The following is a 26,933-nucleotide window of genomic DNA, read 5'->3' as shown; positions in this document are numbered from 1 at the left end:
ACAGGCTGCGATCCTACAAGCTGCTCTGTTTGGGCTCACTCCCACATATTGGGGTGCCTGGGGCTCACTGCAGGAGAAGGGACAGCTTGACTGAACAGGAACTCATTAAGGGAACTTAGGTGCTCCTTGCTGGGTTTCTTCAGTGAAGTGGTGCTGTTGCTTCTGCTTTAGATCCTCCTGTTGGAACATCCAGTCTGGGGGAGCAGAGCAACCTTCCTGCAGAAGACCTATTCCATTCCATGCACCGCGGGGGCCGGCATACAGAATGGGGATGAAAGTCAAGGGATTTAAATTTGTTTCTATTTTCTCACCTTTTCTGTGAGTTCATGCCCCTAGGATCAGGTTTTCAACAGCATTCAGGGCCAGACTTTCACATGCTCAACACCCACAATCATCACCAGGTTTTCTAGAGAATAAAACTCCAGTTGAAGCCTCTAGATAAGGGCTAGCTTTTAAGAGTGCTCCGCACCCAACATGCCCCCACTCTGCTGAGCTCTTTCTGGCACCGGTGCCCTGGGGGTAGAGCCATCACCAGCAGCAGATGTCTCCCAGGCAGGAATGTGCAGACTGCTTCGGAGGAAACAAGCATCCACCAGAGCTTTGTCCAGAACTGGCTCCACTCCAGCTTCTTCCAAAGGCTTGAAAAATGCCTTTTGGTGCCACCTCTGCGCTTGCTGGAGTGGCCACGCCAAAACGCCACAAGAAAGGCTGCTCTTGGGTCACTCACAGCTGCGTGCTGGGTGAAGTCTTCTCAGGCTCTGCTAGATGGGACACCTGCTGGGGCGCATAAAGCAAAAAGGCCCAGTTCTGATCTCACAGTTGCTTAACTCCCCTGACCTCAGTGAGGAGACACCTGTCCTGCACCAACGGACGTGAGAGCAAACTCAAGACAATGGTGTGCAGGGAGGGAGCCAGATACTGAAGCGAGTCAGAGGGCTCAGTTCTGCTCTCTGTAGTAACTCCAATAAGCCTATGGACCTACCTGAGGGTATGTGTTTGGTGCATGTGAAAGCTGAATCAGTCTCAAAATGTTTGTCTGATGTCACAACTAGCCCTAATTTTGCCAAGTGGCCAGTTCCTGTACACCCAGTGAGTCAGGGGCCCAGTTTAATTTCTAAATTCTTTGAGTATTTTGAACATATCCAGTGGAGATTTGCTCTTCTCCCAGATCTAATCTTTTTCTGCTACTTAAAACTGTGTATTATGATGTTCTTAGGCAGGCATAATCCTATGAAGGAGCTTAACAGCACCAAACCTGCAGAGATCCAGGGTGCAAACAGAGAAGTTCTTATCAGTTTCGTCCTGGTGCAGAGATATAATTTGAGGTAATTTGCAGCAGCTCCCTTGCCTCACCTGATCTAGAAATGGAATCAGGATCCTGATTTGCATCCTACTCCAATAGCCTGGGAGGATGCACGCAAGATTTCAGTTGGGGACAAAAAGAAAGTCCTGACTGTATACGCCTCTCCATGCTACTAGCAATAGCCAGCTTCCTAAAAGGATCTATATATTCTGTGCATGGAGAGAATTTCATTTCTTCCACCGCTGAGGAGGAACACAGCAGTTCTTTAGCAACACGGCACAACAGTTTAATACAGGAAGAAAGGAAGAATACCATGAGGAGGTGCATGTATCCCACCACTGGCCAGGGGAAAAAGGGGGCTAACAAACTTCATCAACACTACCTGCCACACCCTGAGGAGATTTTAACAAGCTATGATCTTAGAGGGAAGGGCTGACAAACGAGCCTCATTAGGGAACTAGACCTTCAAAAGGAAAGATTTGGAGCAGGGGAGTGGCCTGACCTGAAGAAGAGCCAATGCTTAATTTGTACTGAAAGAGGTGCCGGGGCTCAAGCAGTTTTGGGTTTTTTACATTTATAACTGATGCAGCAAAAGTGCCAGGACTCTGAACTGCCAAGCCTAGAGGTGCCGGGACTCAGTCCTGAGAGAAGAGCTTACCCTGCCTATAGGGCTCAATGCCGAACCATACTACAGGTGGGTAAGTGTCTGTCTAGACAGACTGTTGTGGACTCCAAAGGCCAGGGCTGTCATGTTTAAGGAAGAACCGGGGCACTGGTGCATTAGCCTCCCAAGGGTGGGGGAGTAAAAAAAAAAAAAAACCAAAAAAACCCCCACAACAATGCCAGTTCAGACAGCACTATGGAAGTTGGTGGATTCAGCAGTGATCAGTCGATACGACATCCAATGGGAAACGCAGGGGCCATTTGGGGAAGGCAAGATGTAATTGTTCAGCTGGAGTGTAGCCAGGAGAACATGCTGCATTAGGTGCTCCAGCAAGTCCTGTACAGTGGTATTAGGCAGTGTTTCCCAGTGGTTAACACCTTTGGAGACTAGGTTAAAAGCCAAACAGATGGCAGCTGGTCCAGGGCTTGAGGACAGTTATATTGCTGCTTGAGCCACAGCTCCCACTGGGAAGTTAGGCCTAGATCCTCAAAGGTACTTGAGAGCCCAACTCCCATTGATCCCCTTTGAGGATCTGGGTCTTAACAAGCATTTCTCTCTGGCTTTCTCTGAAACAACGCTCAGGAATGCTGCCCAGTGCAGTTCCTGACAAGGGACGTAAACCAGCCAACCAACCGCAGCTCTCTCTCATCCATGTCCGGATGCACAGGTGCTGGCTCTTCCGACCCATTCTGCAGTCATTACCTCCATCAAAGCTCTTCAGCTTTGTATAACAGCACACCGCCTTCCACCCAGAATGCTTTTCCTTGTTGCACATTGGCCCTGGGCCTCCCTATCAGACTCATGACCCCTGCAAAATCCCTTGGGGAAATAGTAAACCTTGTTCCTCACAAAAGTTATGCCCAGAGGGAAGCTTTCACTGATGAGCGAAGCCTGTTGTACACGTGCAGGTTTTGGACACATCTGCTGCATCAGACTCGGAGATCCCGAGGTCAGTTGCAGATTGCTCCCAATTCAAAACTGTCACCAAGAATCTGAAAACTTTCCCCGAAATCTTTCCGACTTTTCAAGAAACACTTGCCATTGCAGAGTAAAGAGCCAAGGCAAAATCAGGGAGAGAGAAAAGTAAAAAACACTCTACCACTGAGCTGGAAAATACTGCATGTCCTGTTGAGATGATGTGGTTATAGACATGATGTTTTGTTGGATGTGGTTATAGATAATGAACAAGATCCAGACTGACAGAGTGGATATGTTTGCCCTAGATCAGCAATTTAGTCATATAAACACCTTAAAAATAGGCTGAAAAGCTGAATGCAAAGCTATAAACTGTTTCCCAATACTGCTGTTCATCACATATGTACAGTCCACTTGTGTCCTTTGGATCCAAAGAGGAAAGATGCCCTGGTAGATAAGGACTCTGACCTGCATTCTGATCCTTGCTCTGACTCAGACTTCCTAGGTGAGTTACTTAGACCTGCATTCTCAATAACATCCCCTGATTTTGCATGACCAATTTGAGTTGTCTAAAGCCGGATTCTGAGAGGTGCTGTGTAGGCACAGATCCAACTGACTTCCCTAGGGATCTCCAGTTGGGGGTCCAAAATTAAGGGATCCTCTGAAAAACAGAAGCCTACTTCTCTCTGTGCCACAGTTTTCTCCTCTCCAAAATGGGGACAACCCTCCCTCCCACAGAGGTGTGCTATGAAGAGATACTTATCCCTGTTTGGGAGGGGCACAGATAGTGCTCATTACGACAGTATGGTAAAGCCTAGCAATCAATTAGAAGGTGAACCAAAAGGAAGTTGACTCTGTTCCTACGTGAGTCAAGGAAGGAGAGTTTGATGTTTGGCACATGTGGGGCTGTGAAGGGGATAACTGGTTAGAAGCCACTGGCACTATAGGTCCCAGAGTCCTGTCATAATTGATTTGGGCTGACTGCCAGCATGGCTGGAGTCTCCAGATTCAGAACAGTGGAATGTGGAAAAGGCTTTTATGGGCAATGACTACCTTGTGGCACAAGTCGGTTGATCTAGTTCCTAACTGACAGGTGTCCACGTCCCAAAACCATTATCACAATTGCCCCCCTGGATGGCAGTCTCAGCAGAGGGTCCAGGAACTGAATGAACAATGCAGATTGAACTCCTCACTCGGCCTATGGAGTGACCTCGCCAGGTCAGGCATGAGGCCCTTTGGTAGGGAACTTGCACTGTTGCTGAAACCTGTTCTGTGAACAAACAGGCTTCAGTCTCCAGGGCTTTCACCAACACTAAATCCGAATGAACAGGAGGACTGTGTTTATGGACTTATCCACCGCTGGTATAAAGGAGTGTAGCTGCATTTAAGTTAATGGAGGGCTTAACCCCTAGGACAAAATGCAGCTGTTTCTCTATTTTAACCAGCCTTCCCCACAGGTACTAGTATTCTTTGTTTCCATTTATAAAGACTCCCTTGGCTAATTATCAGCGATGCTGTCAAGGTTCCTTCCCCACTCTGAACTCTAGGGTACACATGTGGGGACCTGCATGAAAACCTCCTAAACTTACTTTTAGCGGCTTAGGTTAAAACTTCCCCAAGGTACAAACTATTTTACCTTTTTCCCTTGGACTTTTGATGCCACCACCAAACATCTAACCGGGTTTATTAGTGGGAAAGAGTTGTCTGGAAAAGTCTTTCCCCCCAAAATCCTCACCAAAACCTTGCACCCCCCCTTCCTGGGGAAGGTTTGATAAAAATCCTCATCAATTTGTATAGGTGACCACAGACTCAAACCCTTGGATCTTAAGAACCAAAACATAGAGAATCCCTTTGAGCAAAACCTTAAGTTACAAAAAGACACAAAGACAGGAATATCCATTCCATTCAGCACAGCTTCTTTTCTCAGCCATTTAAAGAAATCATAATCTAATGCATATCTAGCTAGATTACTTACTTAGTTCTAAGACTCCATTCCTGTTCTGTCCCCGGCAAAAGCATCACACAGACAGACCGAGACCCTTTGTTTCTCCCCCCTACAGCTTCGAAAGTATCTTGTCTCCTCATTGGTCATTTTGGTCAGGTGCCAGCGAGGTTATCCTAGCTTCTTAACCCTTTACAGGTGAAAGGGCTTTTCCTCTGGCCAGGAGGGATTTTAAAAGTGTTTACCCTTCCCTTTATATTTATGACAGATGCATTAAAGGACTTTCCCCATTACTATTCCAATGCACACTTGATAGTCACCTTTCTTCAGATGAGAGCCTTTGGGGCTGGGAACTTTCAAAGCTGCCTGGCAGATTTGGACACCCAATTCCTATTCATTTAATGATGTCCAGAAACCTTCGACAGCTTTAAAAATCCTCTGTCCAAAGCTTCTGGGCCAAATCTATGCCTGGTGTATGCAGCTGCAGCTCCACGGACTTCAATGGAGCTCTGCTTCCTTCTAGCAGGGCTCCATTTGGCCCCTTTGCAATGGGTTGGTCTCAGCTAGTGAGAGAGGTTGCCTTCGGCCCCCCACCCACCAAATGGAGAATTGGTTACAAAAATAAAAGCCCCTCTGCTACTTTTTCACCACCCCTACTTGTCACTCTGTCAAATGATCCATTAAAGTCTCTCTTTCATTTCAAAGGGACGGAGAATGTGGCTGTCAGAGAGCCACAGCTCCATATCCATCTCGATAAGTAACTGCCCAGGCCAGAAGAAGAGCTCTGTGCGGCTCCAAAGCTTGTACCTTGCCCTTTTCTTGCAGCGAAAGGATTTAGAGAGGCTGGGGGAGGGGCAACGCTGGCCATCAGCTACAGGAAAGCAAAGACTCTCTTCCTGCGAGGATACAAGACGTACAGCTGGGACTGTCAACATTATCTTGGAGCATAAACAGAGGTTTAGTTTAATGGCTCATTAAATGTAATTACATTCACAAAGTCATACTCCGATAGCATCCCACGTGCTCACACACTACAGGGATGGGCGCATGCAAGAAAACAAAGCCCAGGGCCCGCTCCTGTCCTCAGGCGCACATGTCCAATCCCTGCTGAAGTTATGGAGAGTTGCACATCTCTAGATCCTCAGCTAGCTTCCAAGGACCTGCAGTGATTTACACCAGGATCCAGCCCCAGTGGAGTTGCCTTAATTTTTAGGTAGCAAAACAAAAGCAGCCTAGTTCTCTCTTTCATAAAACCCTCATTAATATGCAGGTGTGTCCTTCAGATGGGCACAGCACTCAGCTGCCACTCTGACAGGGTGACTAACATTGACAGGCATTGCCTGTCTGTCTGTCACTAGGAGAGTGGGAGCTTTGGTGCCCATCTAGTGGCTGAGCCACAGAAGAATCCCTTACCTCTTCCAGCCAATAGACTTAGTTCATTCTCAACTTATTTCTATCTAGCTGTGGTACTCCTCTAGCCCCCTTAAACCTTGGGGTATCTGAGCACTTCACAATCTTTAGTTTTCAGAGTAACAGCCGTGTTAGTCTGTATTCGCAAAAAGAAAAGGAGTACTTGTGGCACCTTAGAGACTAACCAATTTATTTGAGCATGAGCTTTCGTGAGCTACAGCTCACTTCATCGGATGCATACCGTGGAAACTGCAGCAGACTTTATATATACACAGAGAATATGAAACAATACCTCCTCCCACCCCACTGTCCTGCTGGTAATAGCTTATCTAAAGTGATCATCAGGTTGGGCCATTTCCAGCACAAATCCAGGTTTTCTCACCCCCACCCCCTCACACAAATTCACTCTCCTGCTGGTGATAGCCCATCCAAAGTGACAACTCTTTACTGTAATAGCTTATCTAAAGTGATCATTGTAATAGCTTATCTTTTGTCCTCACGACACCCGCGGGAGGCAGGGCAGTGCTATGATCCTCATTGTACAGATCAGGGAAACTGAGGTACAGAAAGGCTACGGTTACACAGGAAGCCTGTGGCAGAGCAGGGGATTGAACAGAGGTCTCCACAGTCCCAGGCTAGTGCCTTAATGGCTGGAACACCCTTCTTGCTAGAGTTCCAGCAATGGAGGCTTTTAGCTCTGAAGATCCCACATTCAAACCTCAATGGTGGCTTAAGTAGGATCAGTTTTACTTCCATGTAATCAAAATTAGACAGACAAAGAAATGCATTCTGGGGTGGGGAAATAGCATACTAGCTGCACAAAGTGACCGAGAACCTAGGTAAGGGCTGCCTCCAACAATACCTGCCCTCTGCTGCTGTCCTTCACCATTGGATATAGATCTGGATAAGGCACTAAGCCAACACTGGTGGCCCTGGGAAATAACCATCTTAGACATGGGCCAGGGTCAAATGTATTGGATCTCTTTGCAGCGTTTGACACATTCGTCATGGAGTGCTGCTGACTAGCCTCAGAGACCTGGCAGAAGCAGATGGAGTTGTTTTACTTGGTCCTTCTTACAAGATGGAAATGAAATACCATTTAAAACCTGCTGAGCAAATATTGGAACCATAACTTCTCTTTTGGCAATCAAACAAAAGGATCATCCAAGCCTGCCTAGGCATGGCACCATTCAAATCTCCCCCAGTCCTCCCCATTGGCCAGGACCAATCCCAAACCAGTCCCAGCTCTACCCCAGGGTCAGGACTAGCCAAACCTAACCTGGCTCTGCCTACTATATTGGCACTGTAGAATAGATTCATTGGGTCATAGAACTGTAGAGCTGGAATGGACCTGAAGAGGTCATCAAGTCCAGATGGCAGGACCAAGTAACCCTAGACCAAGAGTGGGCAAACTATGGCCCAGGGGCTGCATCCAGCCCTCCAGATGTTTTAATCTGGCCCTCGAGCTCCCGCTGAAGAGCGGGGTCCGGGACTTGCCCCGCTCCAGCCAGGGAATGGGGTTGGGGGCTTGCCTCATTCCACACAGCTCCCAGAAGCAGCAGCATGTCCCACATCCAGCTCCTACACATGGGGCAGCCAGGGGGCTCCGCACACTGCCCTTGCCCTGAACCACGGCCAATGGGAGCTTCAGGGGTGGAACCTGTGGATGGGGCAGCTCGCAAAACTACCTGGCTGCACCTCCGCGTAGGAGCCGGAGTGGGGACATGCTGCTGCTTCTGGGAGTTGCTTGAGGTAAGCTCACACTAGAGCCTTCACCCCTGATCCCCTCCCATGCCCCAACCCCGTGCCCGACTCCTGATCCTCCTCCCGCCCTCCGAACCCCTCGGTCCCAGCCCAGAGCACCCTCCTGCTCCCCTAACCCCTCATCCTCAGGCCCCCCTCCCAGAACCCTCACCCCAACCCCAGCCTGGAGACCCCGCCCGCACCCTGAACTCCTCATTTATGGCCGCACCCTAGAGCCCACACCCCCAGCCGGAGCCTTCACCCCCTCCCACACCCCAACCCCCAATTTCGTGAGCATTCCTGACCTGCCATACAATTTCCATACCCAGATATGGCCCTCAGGCCAAAAAGTTTGCCCACTCCTACCCTAGACCATCCCTGACAAGTGTTTGTCCAGCCTGTTCTTCAAAACCTTCAAACCTCCCTTGGAAGCCTATTCCAGTGCTTAACTATCCTTATAGTTAGAAACATTTTCCTAATATCTAACCTACATCTCCCTTGCTGCAGATTAAGCCCATTAATTCTTGACCTACCTTAAGTGAACATGGAAAACAATTGCTCTCAATCCTCTTCATAACAGCCCTACCACAATTGAAGACTTATCAGGTCCCACCTCAGTCTTCTTTTCTCAAGACAGTTTCTCTGAATTTTTTTATCCTTCCCTCACAGGTCAGATTTTCTAAAGTTTTTGTCATTTTTGTTGCCCTCCTCTGAACTCTTTCTAATTTGTCCAAATTTTTCCTAAAATGTGGCACTCACAACTGGACACACTACACCAGCTGAGGCCTCACCAGTGCCAAGTAGAGTGGGACAGTAGCCTCCTGGGTCTTACATATGATACTCCTGTTAACCCACCCCAGAATGATATTAGCCTTTTTTGCAACTGCACCACATTGTTGACTCATTCAATTTGTGATTCACTCTAACCCCCAAATCCTTTTCAGCGGTACCACCATTGAGCCAGTTATTCCCTGTTTTGTAGCTGTGCATTTGATTTTTGGTCCCTCAAGTGGACTACTTTGCACTTCTCTTTATTGAATTTCATCTTGTTGATTTCAGACTAACTTTCCAATTTGTTGAGATAATTTTGTATTCTAATCCTGTCTTCCAAAGTGCTAGCAACCCCTCCCAACTTGGCATCATCTACACATTTGAAAAACATACTCTCTACTCCATTATCCAAGTTATTAATTAAAATATTGAATGGTACCAGACCCAGGACTGGCCCTGCGGGACCCCACTAGGTATATCCTCCCAGGTGGACAGTGAACCATTGATAACAACTCTTTCGGTATGGTCTTTCAAGCAGTTGTGCACCCACCTTCTAGTAGGTTTCAGAGTAACAGCCGTGTTAGTCTGTATTCGCAAAAAGAAAAGGAGTACTTGTGGCACCTTAGAGACTAACCAATTTATTTGAGCATATTTATTTGCTCAAATAAATTGGGTAGTCTCTAAGGTGCCACAAGTACTCCTTTTCTTTTCACCTTCTAGTAATTTCCCCTAAACCACATTTCCCTAGTTTGTTTATGAAAATATCATATGGGACTGTGTCAAAAGCCTTATTCATATGTCTGAGTTCAGTTCCTGTAGCTCTTAAAATATCATCACACTATTCCCTACAAAAAGACAAAAGCATTTGTTTTGCTTTGTATCCCTGTCTTCTGCCCTAGTCACATCACCTTACAGCCACCTTTCAGGCCAAGGACTCCTCCCCTATTTACTCACCAGATAGGTCGCTGTTAATTTATGCAGACCACTCCCTTTGCATCCCATCCCTGCTGCCCCTTGGAACTCTCGCATGACTTTAACACAGGTATAATGCCCTCAATTCCAATGGAGCTACTGCTACGGTCAACTGGTATAAATGAGAGAGGAATCGGGTCCTCAGATATGAGGCCTGGTTTCCCAGCTCACCGCCTTTACTCATTCTGCAGTGGATCCTCCTACATTTTAAAGTGTGATAACATATCCCAGAGTGGCCAGATATTATGTCATCATGTCGTAGGTCTGACCTTTGACCCTGTGAACAGAACTGCACCCTGCTGTGGGCTAATGCTTGCACAGCGTTCCCCCCCACAACTGTCTCTGTTGCAATGAAACCCCTCTCGGGACCAATTCTCCTTTTACTGCAATCGGTGTTGCACTGTTGGAACTCCATGGGGCTTGATTCTGAGCTCATTTATTCTGGGGTACATGAGGTATAACTCCAGATAAGACAATGGATTTGGGCTTTAATCCTTACTTATGCTCACCAATGTGAGTAAAGGGGATCTGTCTCTGTGCACGCCATGGACAGGGTACTAATCCCATTTAATGAGTGAATGAGAGGTGGGTCTCTGATGCAGAACTCTGCATGGAAGACACCCAAGAGATATATATTTATGCTGGGAGAATGAGGTTTGCAGTGAAACTACCCAGAGACACACCACCCATATCCCTGATAGATTTTGACTTTGCAGAATGAAAAATGTGGCATGAACTCTCTTAACATTTCCAGCAGATGAAGCATGAAACACACTTTCAAGAAAAAGACAGTAATGGAGCCGCGCTAAATATTTCATCTCAGTAGCAAAACAGCCATGTGAAAGGTCAGCACTTCAATCTGTGAGCAGCTCAGCCAGGGTCTCAGTTTCTGCTCTCGTAGCAGATGTGCAGGAAAGGAAATCAGATGGGGGAGGTGGGGGGGGGGGAGGACAGACAAGATTGTGTGCCTATTGTTGTCTGTCTAAGCTTATCTATCTTCATTTAGTGGGGGTGACTGGCAGCCCTGGTGACTAGCGTCCTGGATTTATCCACAGGACACATACAACAATGGGCCAGGGTGGTTCTATTTCTGTTTATGTCTATTGTTAAATTAACTGATCTTGCTCAGGCCACACGTAATATTTTTTGATATTTGATATTTACTTATATCTAGGGTGTTTCGTGACTGGAATTGAGCAGCCAGGTGCCTGAAAGAAATTCCAAAGGGAGGAAAGACCTAGGTCTCGCTGGGATCGTCAGGCATTCATTCAGAGAAATCCTCTGGCCTGTGTTACACACAATTGTCCCTCCTGGCCTTAGAATCTATTAACCTGATCTTTGTCTATGGTAACTTCTGTCATAACTCATTCAATAGCCTTATACACTTGGATTCCCCTTCTTCCGTTGTCAAATCCACCTCTGTTCAGAGCAGCGCAAACACGAATCTGATCTTTCAAAGAAACTATGAGTTTTCCAGGTCTCAGCCTCTACTAGACTGTTGTTCATACCCCCAAACCATTAGGAGACAAAATGATGAGGAAAAGTTTGTTTTTCATCAGGGCAAGGGCCTTGTTGGACCACTTTGGAGTGGACCTTTTACTTGGAGCAGAGTGGGGAGTGGTGTGGCTGCTAAAGCCAATGAGGACACCACATTGAAGAACCCACGGCATGGGATATCAGTAACCCACACTGCAGTTTAACAAGGGCTCCTGAGTCATCTGCACACAGCCCTTCATCAGCACTATGTCCATCACTACAGCCTGATCCTGCTCTCGCTGCACTAGGAGTAACCCCAATGAAGACTCACCACTGTAAAAATCCCTGGCATGAGGAGATTCAAGCCTGTTGTCTCATTAATTAATTTCCACTAGTGGCAAATGCTAATCTCCCATTATCACAATCTCCGGTTTATAAACAAGTGAAAACCCTTCCTACCCATTTAATGAGCCTATTATACTTCCTAGATCACTAGCAAAGCTGCCCAGCTTAGTACAACGCCTGACCCTTCTGAGGCTCTATTAATGCTAATTAACTAAAAACCAGGCTCAGGAACAGCCCAAATATTGACAAGTCACAAACAGCATCACATTTAAAAACTAAGCTTCTTAGGGCATTCAGGGAACTGGCGGAGGACAGTAAGAGAACTCTGTGTGTACTGATGGACTATTCCACAGCATATTTGAACGTCTCTACAATATACAGACAGAATCAACAACAGAGAGGAACTCCAGCTGCATGGCTAAATGTTACTATAGGCCCTTTTGCAGCAGGGGACAGAAATTCAGCCTCCAGGATGAGCTTAGAGGAAACAAGCCCCACCAATGGTGAAGCAGTCACCCATAGGGTGCAGGCAGTAATGTTCAGGCTAAACCCAGCTCTCCTTCCTAATTATGGACTGCAGCGAGAGACAACACAGAGATCCTTGGGAACAAAGGGATCTGATTTCCTTCATTTCAGCAAATCAGGCAGATGAGGCGGTCATTCGACTGTATGTATAGGAGAGCAAGGTTGGGGCTCTGCTGAGTTACCATGTCCCTGCTGTCCAGCACACCTGCATAGTGGGCCTGGTGGAAGCCCCATCACCTGGGACTTTTCAAACTTAGCCTAGGAAAAGCACAAGAAGTGCTGTAGGGGACAATCCTAGCCTGGCACAGAGATGGGTTTGCTAAATCCTTCCCCTCTCTGCCTGCTTCCTCAAGAAGAGGGTGTTACTGCTTTAAAAACACAAACACACAAGTTAGCCAAGAAATCGGAAAGTCCAACACGGCAGTTTGGGCTCTTGCAAGGCGCGGCAGGCTGCCGCCAGCCCTCCCACCCTTCAGTGGGGCTCCCCAAAGCAGAGCTCTGGAGCGGACGGGAGGAAATCAGCTCGGAAACAAATAGCCCAGTGTCAAGAGCTCACCCCGCTGCTCTAGCTGGCTGCTCTCAGATCATTCTCCGCAGCCATGCGAGTGCTTCACCATTCACCAATGGCCAGATCTGACTTTTCTTCCTTTTCTATGCACCCTCCTAGGTTTTTTTCCCCCCTTTTATAGGAGGCGGGGCGAGGGGATAGCAAGAGATTTCAGTTAAATTTCCTAGCTAAGGCGCCTGGCAGGGCTGTCAGCGAAGAGGAGCCATCCCCAGCATAACAGCCAAGCACTTTCCCCTAGGCGGGGTGGGAGGGGAGGGTCTCCATGCAAGAGGGAAAGACCTCGCCGAGAAGTTTGCAGAGGGAAATGTCTCGCTGCCTTCTGGACACAGCTCCCCTTTTTCACCGGATTCTCCAGACCTCTCCTCTGGCCACACAGCCTCCCCGCAGACAGAGAGACGCCCGCCCCCAGCAAAGCAGCTTACCTTGCAAGCGTCTGCTCCGAGCGATCGCCTCCCGCCTGCTCTGCAGGCAGGACGGGCTGCGAGGCAGGGGCTGAGCTGCTGCTGAGGTAGGAGGTGATGGAAGCGCCTTCAGCTCTCTGAGCCTCGTGTATATTTCATGGCCGCGGTGAGCGCCCCTCGGCTGCAGGGGGCGCCCTGCTGCACCGCCTGGCCCCCGCCCCCCTACAAGGCGGTAGCGAGGTGTGGGGTGGCGACGGGACGAGACGATGGCATCAGAAATCCCGCTCCGAGCTCACTCGGGGGAAGCCACCGAGGATGCAACGCGGCGAGCAAGTGCACTGGCCAGGGGTGGCTCCCCCGCCCCCGCTGAGCCGGCCGCGCCGTGCCGCCGAGGGAGGAAGGAGGGCGGCCCGCCTGGGAGGCGGGGGCCACAGGAAAAGCAGGAGCCCAGAGCGGGGCTGGGACTTGCCCCAGCGCAGCTTCGAACTCGCGGTGCGGGGACAGGCGCCAGGCTGGAGCCAGGGGCACCCACACGCAGCAGTATCCCGCCTGGGAACGAGCAAGCCGGGCGCGGCCCGGAGGAGTCAGGGACAGCCCCGCCCCCGCTCCCGACGGGTGGATCGAAAACAGCAGCTCCCGAGAGAGTCCCGCCGAGCGTCCGGAAGCTTCAGAGCAGGCAGGGAGCCAACGGGTTAATCCCCGCCCTGGCACTCAGCCCAGCGCGCCAGCCGTGCAGGGCGCCTGCCATTGTTCCCGCGCCCAGGGCCACCAGCCGGGCCTCACCGTGTCCTGTCCATGGTGCTGGAATCCCAAGCCGCCCTTCCTCCTCCAGGTCATCTGTATTTCCTGTCCACCTCTGCTCTGAATTCCCCACCCCTGCCACCAGCACCCCCAGGGCAGCTCCGGCTCTGCGCAGTTGCCAATGAAATCTTTGACCTTTGACCCTGGCCAAACTACACCGATCATTATGGGGGCAGGGGGGTTCTGAAATCAAGCTGCTGCATCTGCTTATCCCTCCCGGTTTTGGCAGGCCTGTGAGCTGCTTTGATCCAGTGCCAAGCGTCCCACCTAATGTACTCCTGGCTGCCAACTCAAAAGCGGGATCCGTGCTTCAAAAGGGCCAGAAAGGAAAACAGATGCCAAAAGCTGGACTTGGGCTTTGCCTGAGGCCTAGACAGGATTCGCATATGGATGAGATACAGATGAGATGGGGATATGAAAGCCAGCCCCACGATTTTCTCAGATAAAATTACTCTCAGGCTCTATTCTGCAAAGGGTAATAGACCAATCTTTGGCACACTTTAGTCCTGCACAAGAGGGCTTGTTACAAGACACTACTTCTATTCCTAGTAGCTCCAGCCCTCGCTTATATAACTGTTCACTCCCACCCCCAAAGAGTGTTCTGAAGGATGGGGCAGAATTTAAGCTACAAACCTTCCTTTATTCTGTAGGTAAGCTAAGATAAAGGGAATCAAATTTCATGCTTCAGGCCATAAGCCAAGTACTGTAGTGATCAGGAAGGAGCTTTTCCAGCCATGTATGTTATTGTACAATTACCTCAGTGCATTAGGAATGTTCTTTTTGCTTTCCTCTTTTGAATTTCCTATTTTGAGTGGTGCCAGAGGTAGCATTCTGGACTCAATAGTCCAGTAGTCGGAGAGCTGGCAGTCTGGTCTGATCAACAGTCACTGGATTGGGAAACCAGCGTTCTGTTCCCAACTCTGCTACTGATCTGCTGCATGACCTAGAACAAGTCATGTCACCTTTCTGTGCCTCAGTTTCCTCATCCCTAAAATGACAGTAGTGATACTGGCCTTCTTTTGTAATGTACAGATAAATAGCACTACAGAAGAGCTAATGGCTTTAAGAGGGCAAAGTAATATCTGTTTTGTCCATACTGTATTTCCTGTATTCCCATTGCCATAAGTTAAGGCATCTGACTGTTAGCATCCAGCATCTCCTTCTTGATCCAGACAGGAAGTTATAATTTCATTTCTAGCCCTCATATTCTGTTGCCAAAATATTGATGGTGGTGTCACAGATTCAGCATTATGACTGCCTAGCACAATCAGAAGGCACAGGTAAGCTGGGGAGGGAATAAATCTGTGTTTGAATGAGAGCTAGCAAAAGGACAAGGGAATAAAACATAATGCACCTCTATCCTTCTTACTGTGGTATACAAGCACCACCCACACACACACAGAGTGAAGGAATTACTCCCATTTAATAGGCCAATCCATTTTATGAAATCCTGTGCACTGAGGGCTAGTAAATTCAATAAGGATTCAAGCAAGGAAAATAGATGTGCTGAATACGCCTGTGGATCATAGTAGAGAGACACATCCCATTAGCTTTGTTTCTGTGTTGCCAGTGTAGGTTAACACCAACCACAGCTCCACAGAGAATGACCACGGGCCTGAGAAAGCTATTCCTGATGAAGTTCTAAATAGGATGTGAAGAACACTATTGTAGCCATTAGAAAATGCACGGGGAAATGGAGACAAGCAGAACGTAATTACTACACTGAAGTCAGGGTGGAAGGATACCACCCAGCTTCTTGGAAAAAGAGTGTCAAATATAAAGGGAAGGGTAGCCACCTTTCTGTATACAGTGCTATAAAATCCCTCCTGGCCAGAGGCAACATCCTGTTATCTGTAAAGGGTTAAGAAGCTCAGCTAACCTGGCTGGCACCTGACCCAAAGGACCAATAAGGGAACAAGATACTTTCAAATCTTGTTGGGGGGAAGGCTTTTGTTTGTGCTCTTTGTTTATGTGTTTGTTCTCTCTTGGGACTAAGAGGCCAGACAGAAATCCATCTTCTCCAACCCATCCTAATCCAAGTCTCCAATATTGCAACCAGTATAGGTAAGCCAGGCAAGGCGGATTAGTTTATCTTTTGTTTTATGTGAATTTTCCCTGTGTTAAGAGGGAGGTTTATTCCTGTTTTCTGTAACTTTAAGGTTTTGCCTAGAGGGGGATCCTCTGTGTTTTGAATCTGAATACCCTGTAAAGTATTTTCCATGCTGATGTTACAGAGGTGATTCTTTTATCTTTTCTTTAATTAAAATTCTAAGAACCTGATTGATTTTTTCTGTGTACCTAAGATCCAAGGGTTTGGGTCTGTGTTCACCTGTACAAATTGGTGAGGATTATTATCAAGCCTTCCCCGGGAAAGGGGGGGACGTTTTGGGGAAAGATGTCTCCAAGTGGGCTCTTTCCCTGTTCTTTGTTTAAAACACTTGGTGGTGGTAGCATACTGTTCAAGGACAAGGCAAAGTTTGTACCTTGGGGAAGTTTTTAATGTAAGCTGGTAAGAATAAGCTTGGGGGTCTTTCATGTGGGTCCCCACATCTGCACCCTAGAGTTCAGAGTGGGGAAGGAACCCTGACAAAGAGCCCTGGGAATCCCATGAGGGTTGGGCCTCACTCAAGATCCCTTCAGTGATAACAAGCATAGCGTTATGTCAGGGTATGGGTTGAAAGAAGAAATCCCCCTACTAAACAACTACTGACTAGGCCTGACCCCAATTCCAATGTCGCTTGTGAAATCTCAGAAGACCCCAGCTCGTGGTAGAAGAGCTGCATATGCTAAGAGATTTTTTATTCCCGTGGTGCCTGAAGGTTATACCCAGTGTGTCAGAGCAACAGGGCTCTTCTGTTGGCCCACCCTCTTAGCAAATACTGAAATCCTACAGGGCATGATTGATTGCTGTTGACACACTGCCAGCTGTGGTTCATTAGCTTCACGCTGGATGTAGGAGAGGTAAGCAGGATGGGAGCCGAGATCTTTGCACGGAAGCTTCAGGCACACTTCAAGTTGAGGTTTACATGTCGTTGTTCCTACCACCAATAAAGCCAAAGCCCAGGAAGGGCATAACTTTGGGCTAAATTAATTGCCCAGGAACTGCATTAACATTCATTAAAGGGTGCCCATTGCAGCCTTGTGTCCTTCCAGAATATGGAGAATAGCTAAATTTCAGCCACTGAAAGCCAGCAAATACAGAGTTAAGTTACACGCCTCTCTGCAATGCAGCCTTAACTCTGCCCCTGGAGCTGCTAATGGCCACTGGTAATGGGTCAGCAAGGGGAGTGTGCTTACACACACACTCAACATACTAACTAGCCAGGAGGAAGAGTAAACGGAACATGCCACAGTGTGTCATGTACTGCAAATCTGAATCTCAGCATTTCTCTTTATACACTCCAGCTGCCATTCATCATGTTCAGTGCAGCTGCACCGAGTGGCACAGGGATTAGTTGGAGCAGGTCACCAGATCTGTCACTGCAAGATGAGAAGAAGGGCATGTGTACCTGTGACACCCACTTCTTCCAGGTGGAAATAACTGCACAGGGTGTAGAATCAGAACGTAGGAGGGCAGATTATGGGCAGAGCCAAGTAGGAACTCCCACAACATATGCTCCATCACATCCAGCACTCACTTTTTTTTAAGTAAGATTTCAAATATTTTCCCTTAACGTAATGTTACCTAAGCAGTAATTAATAAGCATCTGCTACAACCTTCACCTACTTTTAATACCCAGACTGTTGCATAAATCTGCCTTCTACCTCCAACTGGCTTCACCCGGCCTGTTTAACAATGCCAGCCGGATACTTCCTTGCAGTTAGTATTCTCCACCCTCTTCTCCGGCACAGTTTTTAAATGGCTAGTTACAGCATTGGACATGATCTCTTCTCTTGCCAGGAAAAAAACCACACACAAAAACAAAAAACTAGGACATATTTCGCTCTCTTTCTTAGGACATAGGGTCTAGATCACCCTGCACTTCCTGCAGCCAATAATACCAGTGCAAAGTGAGTGTAAATAGGGTGACGGATGCTACTAAATTAGGGCTTGGCTACGCTTGCAAGTTAGAGTGCATTAAGTCAGCCCTGGGCGCCCTAACTCCTGAGGTGTCCACACTGGCAAGGCAGATGTCCCCACATTTTCCACAGGAGTTCGTCCTGGAAGATCTTGCTGCTGAGGGTGACCTGGGAAGAAAGGGAGGGTCTTCTACTGCAATGTAGATTCTGCCCTGGCCCATATGCAGCTTGCCTGTGTGCAGCAATGGTCCCCCCTGCCTGTCACAGCTGTTGGTACTCCAAGGCACAGAATCCCAGAGGACAGTACAGCCGTGAAACAATCAGTCCCCCTTGCCCCTGTGCTTACTCAACATTTTGGTGCTTCTATGCACTTGCTTTGGGATGGGCAATTTCGCCTGTACTTAAAGACAAGTACAGTGTACACAATAGCAGAATCATTGCTCTGTCTTGTGTGAGCAATGCTGCCTCGGTTAAGTGTTGCATTTTGGCTTTACAGATGCAGCCTTGAGATCCCAGCCATCCTTGTTATCAACAGCCAAAAGACTCCAAAGAATCAGGAAACGTCCGCAAAGACGACCTGCTGCATGAAGTCATGCAGCAGTCCTTTAATTAAAATCAAAGTGCAGCAGTGATGGGAGAGTGAAAGGAGGCTTTGTCAGCAGAATGCTGATTGCCAGCACCAAAGCATGGAGCGGCTGCTAAGCATCATGGAGTGCCAAGCGGACTCGATACAGGTGCTCGTAGCAATGCAGAGGGAGCACATCCGCGCCCACCCCCACCTCTTGTCCCAAAAAATTCCCTTGTTCCCCCATGTCACCGCCAACCCACTTCCAACATCTGGGTTCTTATCGCCACCAGCCCTGCAAACTACAACCCTTACCCACTGCACTCAATCTCCATCACCATGCATTTTAGCCAGCCTGAAGTGCAGCACTCATTGCTTGGCACTCCAGACAGGAAGGCTGAGTTTGATAACAGGACATACACAAATCTCCCATTGTCCCGTTCCCCACTGCACCCCACCCCCTTCCCTTGTCCCACACAGCACAGATGTGTTATGCCCTTTCAATTTCCCTAGCAGTTGTTTTTCAATAAATGATTTGTTTGGCTTTGAAAATATTCTTTAGTATTGCATTAAGTAAAAGATACCATAGCCCAGGAAAGCAACAGGTATTGCAAGTCAGTGCATCATATGTAGCAAACACAGATTCCTACTAACATTAGAACCACTGCACTTCACTCCCGTGCAGGGTACCAAACATTACCTCAAATTGCTCCCTCAAGGCATCCCTGATCCTTACAGCCCTGTGCTGGGCCCCTCTAATAGCCCTGGTCTCTGGCTGTTCAAATTCAGTCTCCAGGTGTTGAGCCTCCGAGGTCCATGCCTGAGTGAAGCTTTCACCCTTCTGTTCACAAATGTTATGGAGGGTACAGCACATGGATATAACCGTGGGGGATGTTGTCATCTGCCAGGTCCAGCTTCCCATACAGACAGCACAAGTGGCCCTTTAAATGGCCAAAAGCACACTCCAATGTCATTCTACACCGACTCAGCCTGTTGAACCGCTCCTTGCTGCTGTCAAGGCTTCCTGTGTAGGGTTTCATGAGCCACAGCATTAAAGGGTAAGCAGGGTCTCCAAGGATCACAATGGGCATTTTGACTTCCCCTATGGTGATCTTCTGGTCTGGGAAGAAAGTCCTGGCTTGCAGCTTCCTGAACAGGCTTGTATTCCGAAAGATGCGTGCGTCAAGCACCTTTCCGGACCAGCCTGCGTTAATGTCAATGAAATGCACACTGTGATCCACAAGCGCCTGGAGAACCACAGAGAAATACCCCTTCCAATTTATGTACTCTGAGGCTAGGTGGGTTGATGCCAGAATTGTAATGTGTCCCATCTATCGCCCCTCCACAGTTAGGGAAACCCATTTGTGCAAAGCCAGCCCCAATGTCATGCACGTTACCCATAGTCATGGTTCTTATGAGCAGGATGCGATTAATGGCCGTGCAAACTTGCATCAACATGATTCCAATGATAGACTTTCCCACTCCAAACTGGTTAGCGACTGATCAGTAGCTGTCTGGAGTTGCCAGCTTCCAGATTGCAATAGCCACCTGCTTCTCCACTGGCAGGGGAGCTCTCAGTCTCGTGTCCTTGTGCCGCAGGATGGGGGCGAGCTCAACACACAGTCCCATGAAAGTGGCTTTTCTCAACTGAAAGTTCTGCAGCCACTGCTCATCATCCCAGACTTGCAGGATGATGTGATCCCACCACTCAGTGCTTGTTTCCTGAGCCCAAAAGCAGCATTCCACGGTGGTGAGCATGTCTGTGAATGCCACAAGCAAACTCGTGTCATATGCGTTATGTGAGTCGACATTGGACTCTTCACTGTAGCTTAAGGAGTAACTCGACTGCAATTCGTGATGCGCTGGTGAGATCCATCAGCATATTCCTCAGCACATCGGGCTGCATTCCCGCAAACCAAAAAGGAAGAAAGAGCGCGCAGTACAAAAAACGTTGAAAGATGGTGCCAAATGTGAACGGAAGCATAGGGATTGCTGGGATGCGAAGTGATGCATCACAGGGCATTGGGACAGGATGCTCCCCTGCCCCCTTCCCAGATGCCACAGCACCAGTATCTTATACCAAGAAACAGCTGAGGCACATTATACTGCAACGCTGAGATGATCTAGGACTGCCTGATACAGGAGACAGCATGAGAGAGCGAGCGCGAGCTCAGTGTTCCTTTATATTATCTCTCACACAGAGAGACTAAGGGCAGGATGTGCCCCTTACTCATTACCTTACCCCTAAGGAATGAAATGAGACCTTCCATACACTGCCCCTTTTTGTTCATGCGCTCATCATTACCCTTGTCACTTCTCCCGTCACTGCCACTGCAGTCTGGGATCTCCCCAAACCTTCCCAGCTCTTTGCTAAAGGAAGCTCAGAGTCAACACAGTTTTCTCTTCTGCAAAAGGCTCTCATCGGACGTGGATCAACCATCTTGCACATCAGTGATTCTCCTTTCCAGAAGCTTGTGCAAGCAAAAATTGAGCCCAATTGTTCATGCAAGAAACATATGCAACAAGCATCCTCATTGTTCTGTGAGACAGGCCCTTGGAGAAACCATGGCTGGGGAAGGAAAGCATTGCAATACTTCAACCACAGAGCTAGAGCCTCAGTGAGTATCAATCAGTGGAGTTCCACTGCCATCGAGCTGTGCTGATTTACAGCAGCAGAGGATCTGGCCTGCAGACTGGAGAGAGTTAAAATTCAAATCTGGGAGAACACCCATGGGCAGAGGCAGCATGATTCTTGGGTTAAAAAGCAGCAACAATTGGATCTGAAGCCTGAGGAATGCAGATAGCTCTGTTAGTTTGTTTACTGCCTTCATCAACATGCAAACACCACATCAAATACTGAGGGGCTGCTTTGTTTCCCAGACAGGCGCCACCGGATACAATCACAAATAAATGTTGATGGTAACAACACTTGATATACTTAATGCTGTATAACTACAGCAAGTGGTAGCCAAGGCACTCAATTCCCTGACACTCCCAACCCTACATACAGGCACCTCACCCATTCTCCATGGAGTCTCAGCACCTGACTCTGTTTCTGTGCCAAGCCTGCTCCGTTGTGCACTTTTGCCCCATCACAAGATCTCCAGCACCAGGAACAAGAGCAGAAGGGGAGCGCTTCGGCCCAGATTCAGTAAGCATTTAGGCCATCTCATTGACGTTGAGGGAGCTTGAGCTTAAGTGCTTTGCTGCTTCCAGGGCTCCAGCAGCAGAATGGTTATGAAGCAGTTAGAATTACAGTTAGGAGCAGGGGAGATACGTGTGACCTTTAAAATGACAGACCCAGATGGCTGTACCGCTCCACTCCCTACACAACAGCTGCACAGCACACTGCATATGGCAACCCCTCATGACCATGAGGGAGCCCCCAATGCCCTGGCAGAGCTCTGGGGAAGGAGGGCAAGTGGCCAAGCGCTCATTTGTACTCGACAGGCACATGGCTCTCGGTGGTGAAGTTAGGCCCTTTCTTGTACAAGCTCCAAATTCATTCCTGATACAGACACACACGAAGTCCAGCAGGAGTCAGGTTTATTGCAAGATGCTAAAGAAGTGGGTGGCTGTGGAAAGGTTCCCACATATATTTTCTAGTGTCCCAAGGTAAACCTCTCTCCCTAAAGGAGGACAATACAATGATTGGTCCCCCTGTCTCTCAGGCTACCTGCAGAGCTATTACTGGGCCCTTTGCCCCGCCCCACTGCCCTGTCCTGCCCCAAGTCTTCGCTAGAACAGCCAGGGCAACCCCACAAATAGTACTTTAGGCACAAGGTGCATTATATAGAGAGCTAAGTACACATGTGATTTAATGCTGGAGGGGAGCGGTTTGTGGTAGATGGAGACAGGCTTCTCCTGCAAGAGCTGGCAAGATAGAGGCCCCAGCTGAGCCTTGTTTACTTCTTCCTGAAGAAAGAATAATTCTGTCACATCCAATTGCCTAAGAGCTTCTTCCTAGGAGGTGTTTGTTAGATCAATACTAGGGTGGCGCCGAGCTCCCATGGGTGCACGTGTGCCTGGGTACACACAGAGCTACAGCAACCTGTGCAGGAGGGAGATCAGCCGGGCAGAGCTCTGCTGTGCATTTATCTTACGGAGGGAGAAGAGGAGGGATAATGCTCAAGTGGTGGTCCAAGTGAGTTAGGTCATAGTCTGTAATGTCAGGAGAGATTAGCCCTCAGGTATTTTATAATGTAGAGATGCAATGAAGATTCCCCCTTAAGCTCAGCTGGGCTGAAAGGTTTAGCTTACATCTGGGGACTGTTGGAGGTGAAGAAACAATACTGTTCACTATTATTCCCTTGATAATCTAACAAGTGAAAGGTAATAATAGCAGAGGCTGGAGTGGTGCTATTTACCACCAAACAATTTCCAACTCATTCATACAATGCCCCTGTGATGTGAATCGCCCCCGATCGCAGAGGAACAGAGCTAGAGGACACTAGCAAAAACAGTGCAAGCATTGACCTGAATTGCAAATAGCCATCTGACTCGACAATGCTCATACAGCTTTTGATTCACTACTCGTGAAGGGTCATGGGACTGGGTTGTTGTCACACACCCCCGTCTGGGGACTGGTGGTTAGTTGTCCAAATGCCCACACTCACACATGCCATGAAAGGTGTGTGAACCACAGAACAGCAGTTAGTAAGGACTCAGCCCAATGAGATTCATTCACCCAGTCAGGAAGTGCAACCACCGCCATGTGATTAACCACAGCCCACAAATACAGAAGAGCAAATAGTAATGAGAGCAGGTTGTGAACAACTCTTAGGTTGAAAATGGTTCGCACCAGCCCCAGTTCAGCAAGGTGCTTAAGCACATGCCTAACTTTAAGCAAGTCTCTCATTGATTTCAAGGCACATGCTTAAGTACCTTGCTGAATTAAGGCCACAGTCTGTAAGTGAAACCATGACAGCAGTGAACCTTTGCTTGAACGCGTTTACCAGATACGGAGCTCGGCGTTTCAAGCTGGAATTTGGCTTGGGAAAAACACTCTTATAAGAACAGGTTATTAAGAAAGGGCATTGAGGTGTCAGAAAACTAACTTCGATTTGTCTGAGCCTTTCAAAATTGCATTTCAAATATGTACCGTAGATTTTCTGCCCCCCCCATGCTAAGCTCCAAGACCCAGATCCTCAAAGATATTTTGATTTCAATGGAACCAAGGAGACTAAATACCTGTGAGCCTCTGAGCCAACACACAGCACTCAGGAAAGACTTGAGCCCAGATTATGTCGAGTATCTGGCTACTTTAACAGCTGTAAAAGCATGTAATGCAGGTACCCTACAGAACTTGACACCTTCATTTTGCATCTCCCAACTTGTGATCACTTAAGTGTGCAACCTGAAGTCCTAACCCTGAAAAGTCTTATGCCTAGTCCTTAAATGTTACCTATGTGAGCAGCCCCTTGAATCTGATTGCCCAAATCCTCAGCTGATCCATTTACTTCCCTGGATCTACCCTAGTTTACACTCAGTTCCTAGTGCTCCTGGTTCTGCCCAGCTCTACTCAATTCCTTCTTCCCTTTCCCTGTGATAGTTTCCCTAAAAGATCCCTCTGCAGTTAGTTTTGAAGGGAGTTTCACTCCCCCAAGCAAACTGTTGTGCACTGCGGCTGGGGCAAACAGCCTCTGCCTTTCACAACACCCTGAGATGACTGCATGGGTGAATATATGCAGGCAGACGCACGGTGTCTAGAAGCGCACATCCCATGCTTCATCACTCAGAGCTCCTCCTGGGTTGCCTGTGAGAAATGAAAGCTTGCACCTGCCTAACAAATCCAGGCTGTGGTAGACAAGGGAAGAGGCCTATTACAAGTCAGGGAACCCTCACAGAGGATAGCTTTATAAGCAGGAGATAGCTGCTGGCACATGGAAGCTGCAGCAGGAGTGCCTCCGTTGATCTTGCCGTGGCAGTGTGGTGGGTGAGTGCATGTGTAATGAGTGTGGTGGGGCTCAGGCCAGTGGCTGGTGAAGAGGTGTCCATGTTTCCAAACACACCTTGCTCTAACCCACCACCCTCGCCAGCAGTCTCCACCAAGGGACCAACATCTGCATTGTGCATGGCCCTTGGAGGCTGAAATCCCCTTCCAGGGCTAGAGGCCAGCCTGAGCTGTGATACAGAGACAGGGGTTGGCATGAGGGGAGCCGGCATGCATAGAGAGGATCTTGCTGACCCGGACTGCGCTTTTCACCAGCAGCAAAAATCACTTCATTTAAGCACAGCAAACACTGAGGCCAAGATTGTCAAAGATGCCCTATTGGGACAAATGGGAGTTGGATGTCCCAATTCATTAGGGAACTTTGCGAGGGGCAGGACTTTTTCTACCTGTAGCAGATAAGACACCAGCGTTAGAGAGGGCTTCACACAAACCCTTACGTAGGCCTTAGCCAGACTGCATGTTTGAATGAGACAGGCGGAATCCTAGCTCCCCTCCACCTCGAGGAGGGGGTCTGCAGACTCACCCCCATCATTAGCTTGGCCTAGTTCTGGCTGCTGCTAACTGACCAGAACAGCACTGTGCAGGGAGGGGCTGATGCTCAGTCAATACAGCAGGTGGAAGCAGTATGAGAAGTAGATTTGTTTTCTCCCTCCGATGAGCACAAGCCTCAATATTTGATGAGCCGAGAGGCTTTCTCCAGATCTTAGCAGGAGGAGGCTCTGCAGTGGGAGCAGCTTGCCAGAGGGATGGCAGGAGGGGCTCGAATGCAGCACCTCACGAGCAGGAATGGGAGATGCTGAGCTGTCCCTTAGATAGAGGAGTCAGAAACATGATTTCTCTCACCCCCCACCCACCAGAGTATCCCACTTATTTAATTCCTACCAATTTCCTTCTCTCTGGCCCCTTCCTAGCTTTACTCATGCCCCTGTCTCTCTGGCCACACCATTTGGCCACCGGTAGCTTGGCACATGGACGATGCCCTCAACCCCCTCACTGTTTCTCCACCCATCTCTATCTCCCAACTCCTGTTCCCCTGTCCAGCCCCATGCCCACCCAGAGAGGGTACCCACAGACACATTCGGAGACATTATAGGCTCCCCAGAGAGGAGCTTTATTAAATGGAGCTGGTTACTTCAGCAGCCTAGATGAAACTAGATAAATCCATGGAGGATAGGTCCATCAATGTCTGTTTGTCAAGATGGGCAGGAATGGTGTCCCTAGCCTCTGTTTGCCATAAGCTGGGAATGGGCAACAGGGGATGGATCACTTGATGATTACCTGTTCTGTTCATTCCCTCTGGGGCACCTGGCATTGGCCACTGGGCTAGATGGACCTTTGGTCTCACCCAGGATGGCTGGCTGCTCTTATGGATGGCCACTTATCTAACTGCCATAAGAGAAAACCTGGCAGCTGGTAAAGCAATTGGTGACAATTGACAGCTGGAGGATTTCAGCCCCCCCCCCACACACACACACATACTCTCAGGCTAGGGGTCACCTCACCAGAGCCCAGGAGCCCAAGGGAAATCAGTGCTCAGCAGGAAGAAGAACTCAGGAATTATCAGTTGCTCAGATGGGTTAAATGAACATCACTCCATTGATTTCAACAGAGGTCGACCAAGTTCCACCAGCCGAGGATCAGGGCGATCCTGGACCTGTTGAAAGCTAGATTAGCAAGGAAGAGGAGAGAACACTACTCCCTTTCCCTTTGTTATGCCCCCTCCCCCCCAGAACTGGCCCTCGGCACCATACAGGAGATTGCACGGCTGGGCACAGCACTGCCTAGGAAGGGAGCTCTCATCACAGCCCATAATCCAGCCCTCAGACTAGAGAGGTTAGAATCAGCTTTGGGATCATGGGTCTAGTCAACACCAGGCTCACAGACCAGTCAGCTAGGCAAAGCTGGGAGACTGTCATGGTTAGACAAGAAAGGAAAGTCAAAGTGACAGACACCACTCAGTACTTTACTCCAGGGCCCTTCCCTCCTTCGCTCTGCCTGCCAAGCCACAGCTGGCTTCAGCTCAGAAGATTCTCTTCCATCATTGGGAAAGCTATGGGTAAGGCAACTTAATTCGGTAAGTAGAGAAAACATGCCCTCCGGGACCTGTGGTTCACATGGCTTCAGTGGCTGGTAATAGCCCACAATCCACAGCTTGGGATGTGCAGGGGCAGTCATGGGAGCTGAGCCCAGGCACAATGCGACTCAGAACAACAGCTCAGCCCTGCCCTTTTGCCTTCCTGGGGAAAGGGGCAAAGGGGAGAAGTTACAGCTCAAAATGCAAGGAGGGAAGCAGTGAGAATTAGCTCCTTCTGAAGGAGGTCCCATTCAGACCTGCTCTGCAGAGCTTGTGCTGACATCAGTCCCCTGACAGGAACCCCACAGTGTTTGGTGTCTGCATTTAGTCCCATCCACCTCCAGGGCTGGAGCTCACACCTTCCAGCTCCTGACCACTGCTTTGTCCATCAGGGCAGCATGTGCAGCTGGCCTATGCTTTATTCCCAAATACTCAGTATTCATGGAGCCAAAAGGCCCCAGCCATTCGACTGCACCTCAAGGTAG

At 48.7% G+C, this 26,933-nt stretch overlaps 1 protein-coding gene across 1 annotated transcript in view; it reads right to left on the bottom strand.

Annotated features, from left to right (window-relative positions):
* The window catches only part of LOC140915918 (protein FAM163A), a 74,581-nt gene extending 60,710 nt beyond the window's left edge, over positions 1–13,871 (bottom strand). Inside the window, exon 1 of the mRNA XM_073356547.2 lies at positions 13,057–13,871. The gene's annotated coding sequence lies outside the window, so the exon portion shown is untranslated. The remainder of the gene's footprint in view (positions 1–13,056) is intronic.
* Positions 13,872–26,933: the final 13,062 nt, after the last annotated feature.

The sequence above is a fragment of the Lepidochelys kempii genome, chromosome 8, assembly GCF_965140285.1.
Source record: "Lepidochelys kempii isolate rLepKem1 chromosome 8, rLepKem1.hap1, whole genome shotgun sequence".
NCBI classification, from domain to species: domain Eukaryota; kingdom Metazoa; phylum Chordata; order Testudines; family Cheloniidae; genus Lepidochelys; species Lepidochelys kempii.
This window is presented reverse-complemented; position numbering and strand designations above follow the sequence as displayed.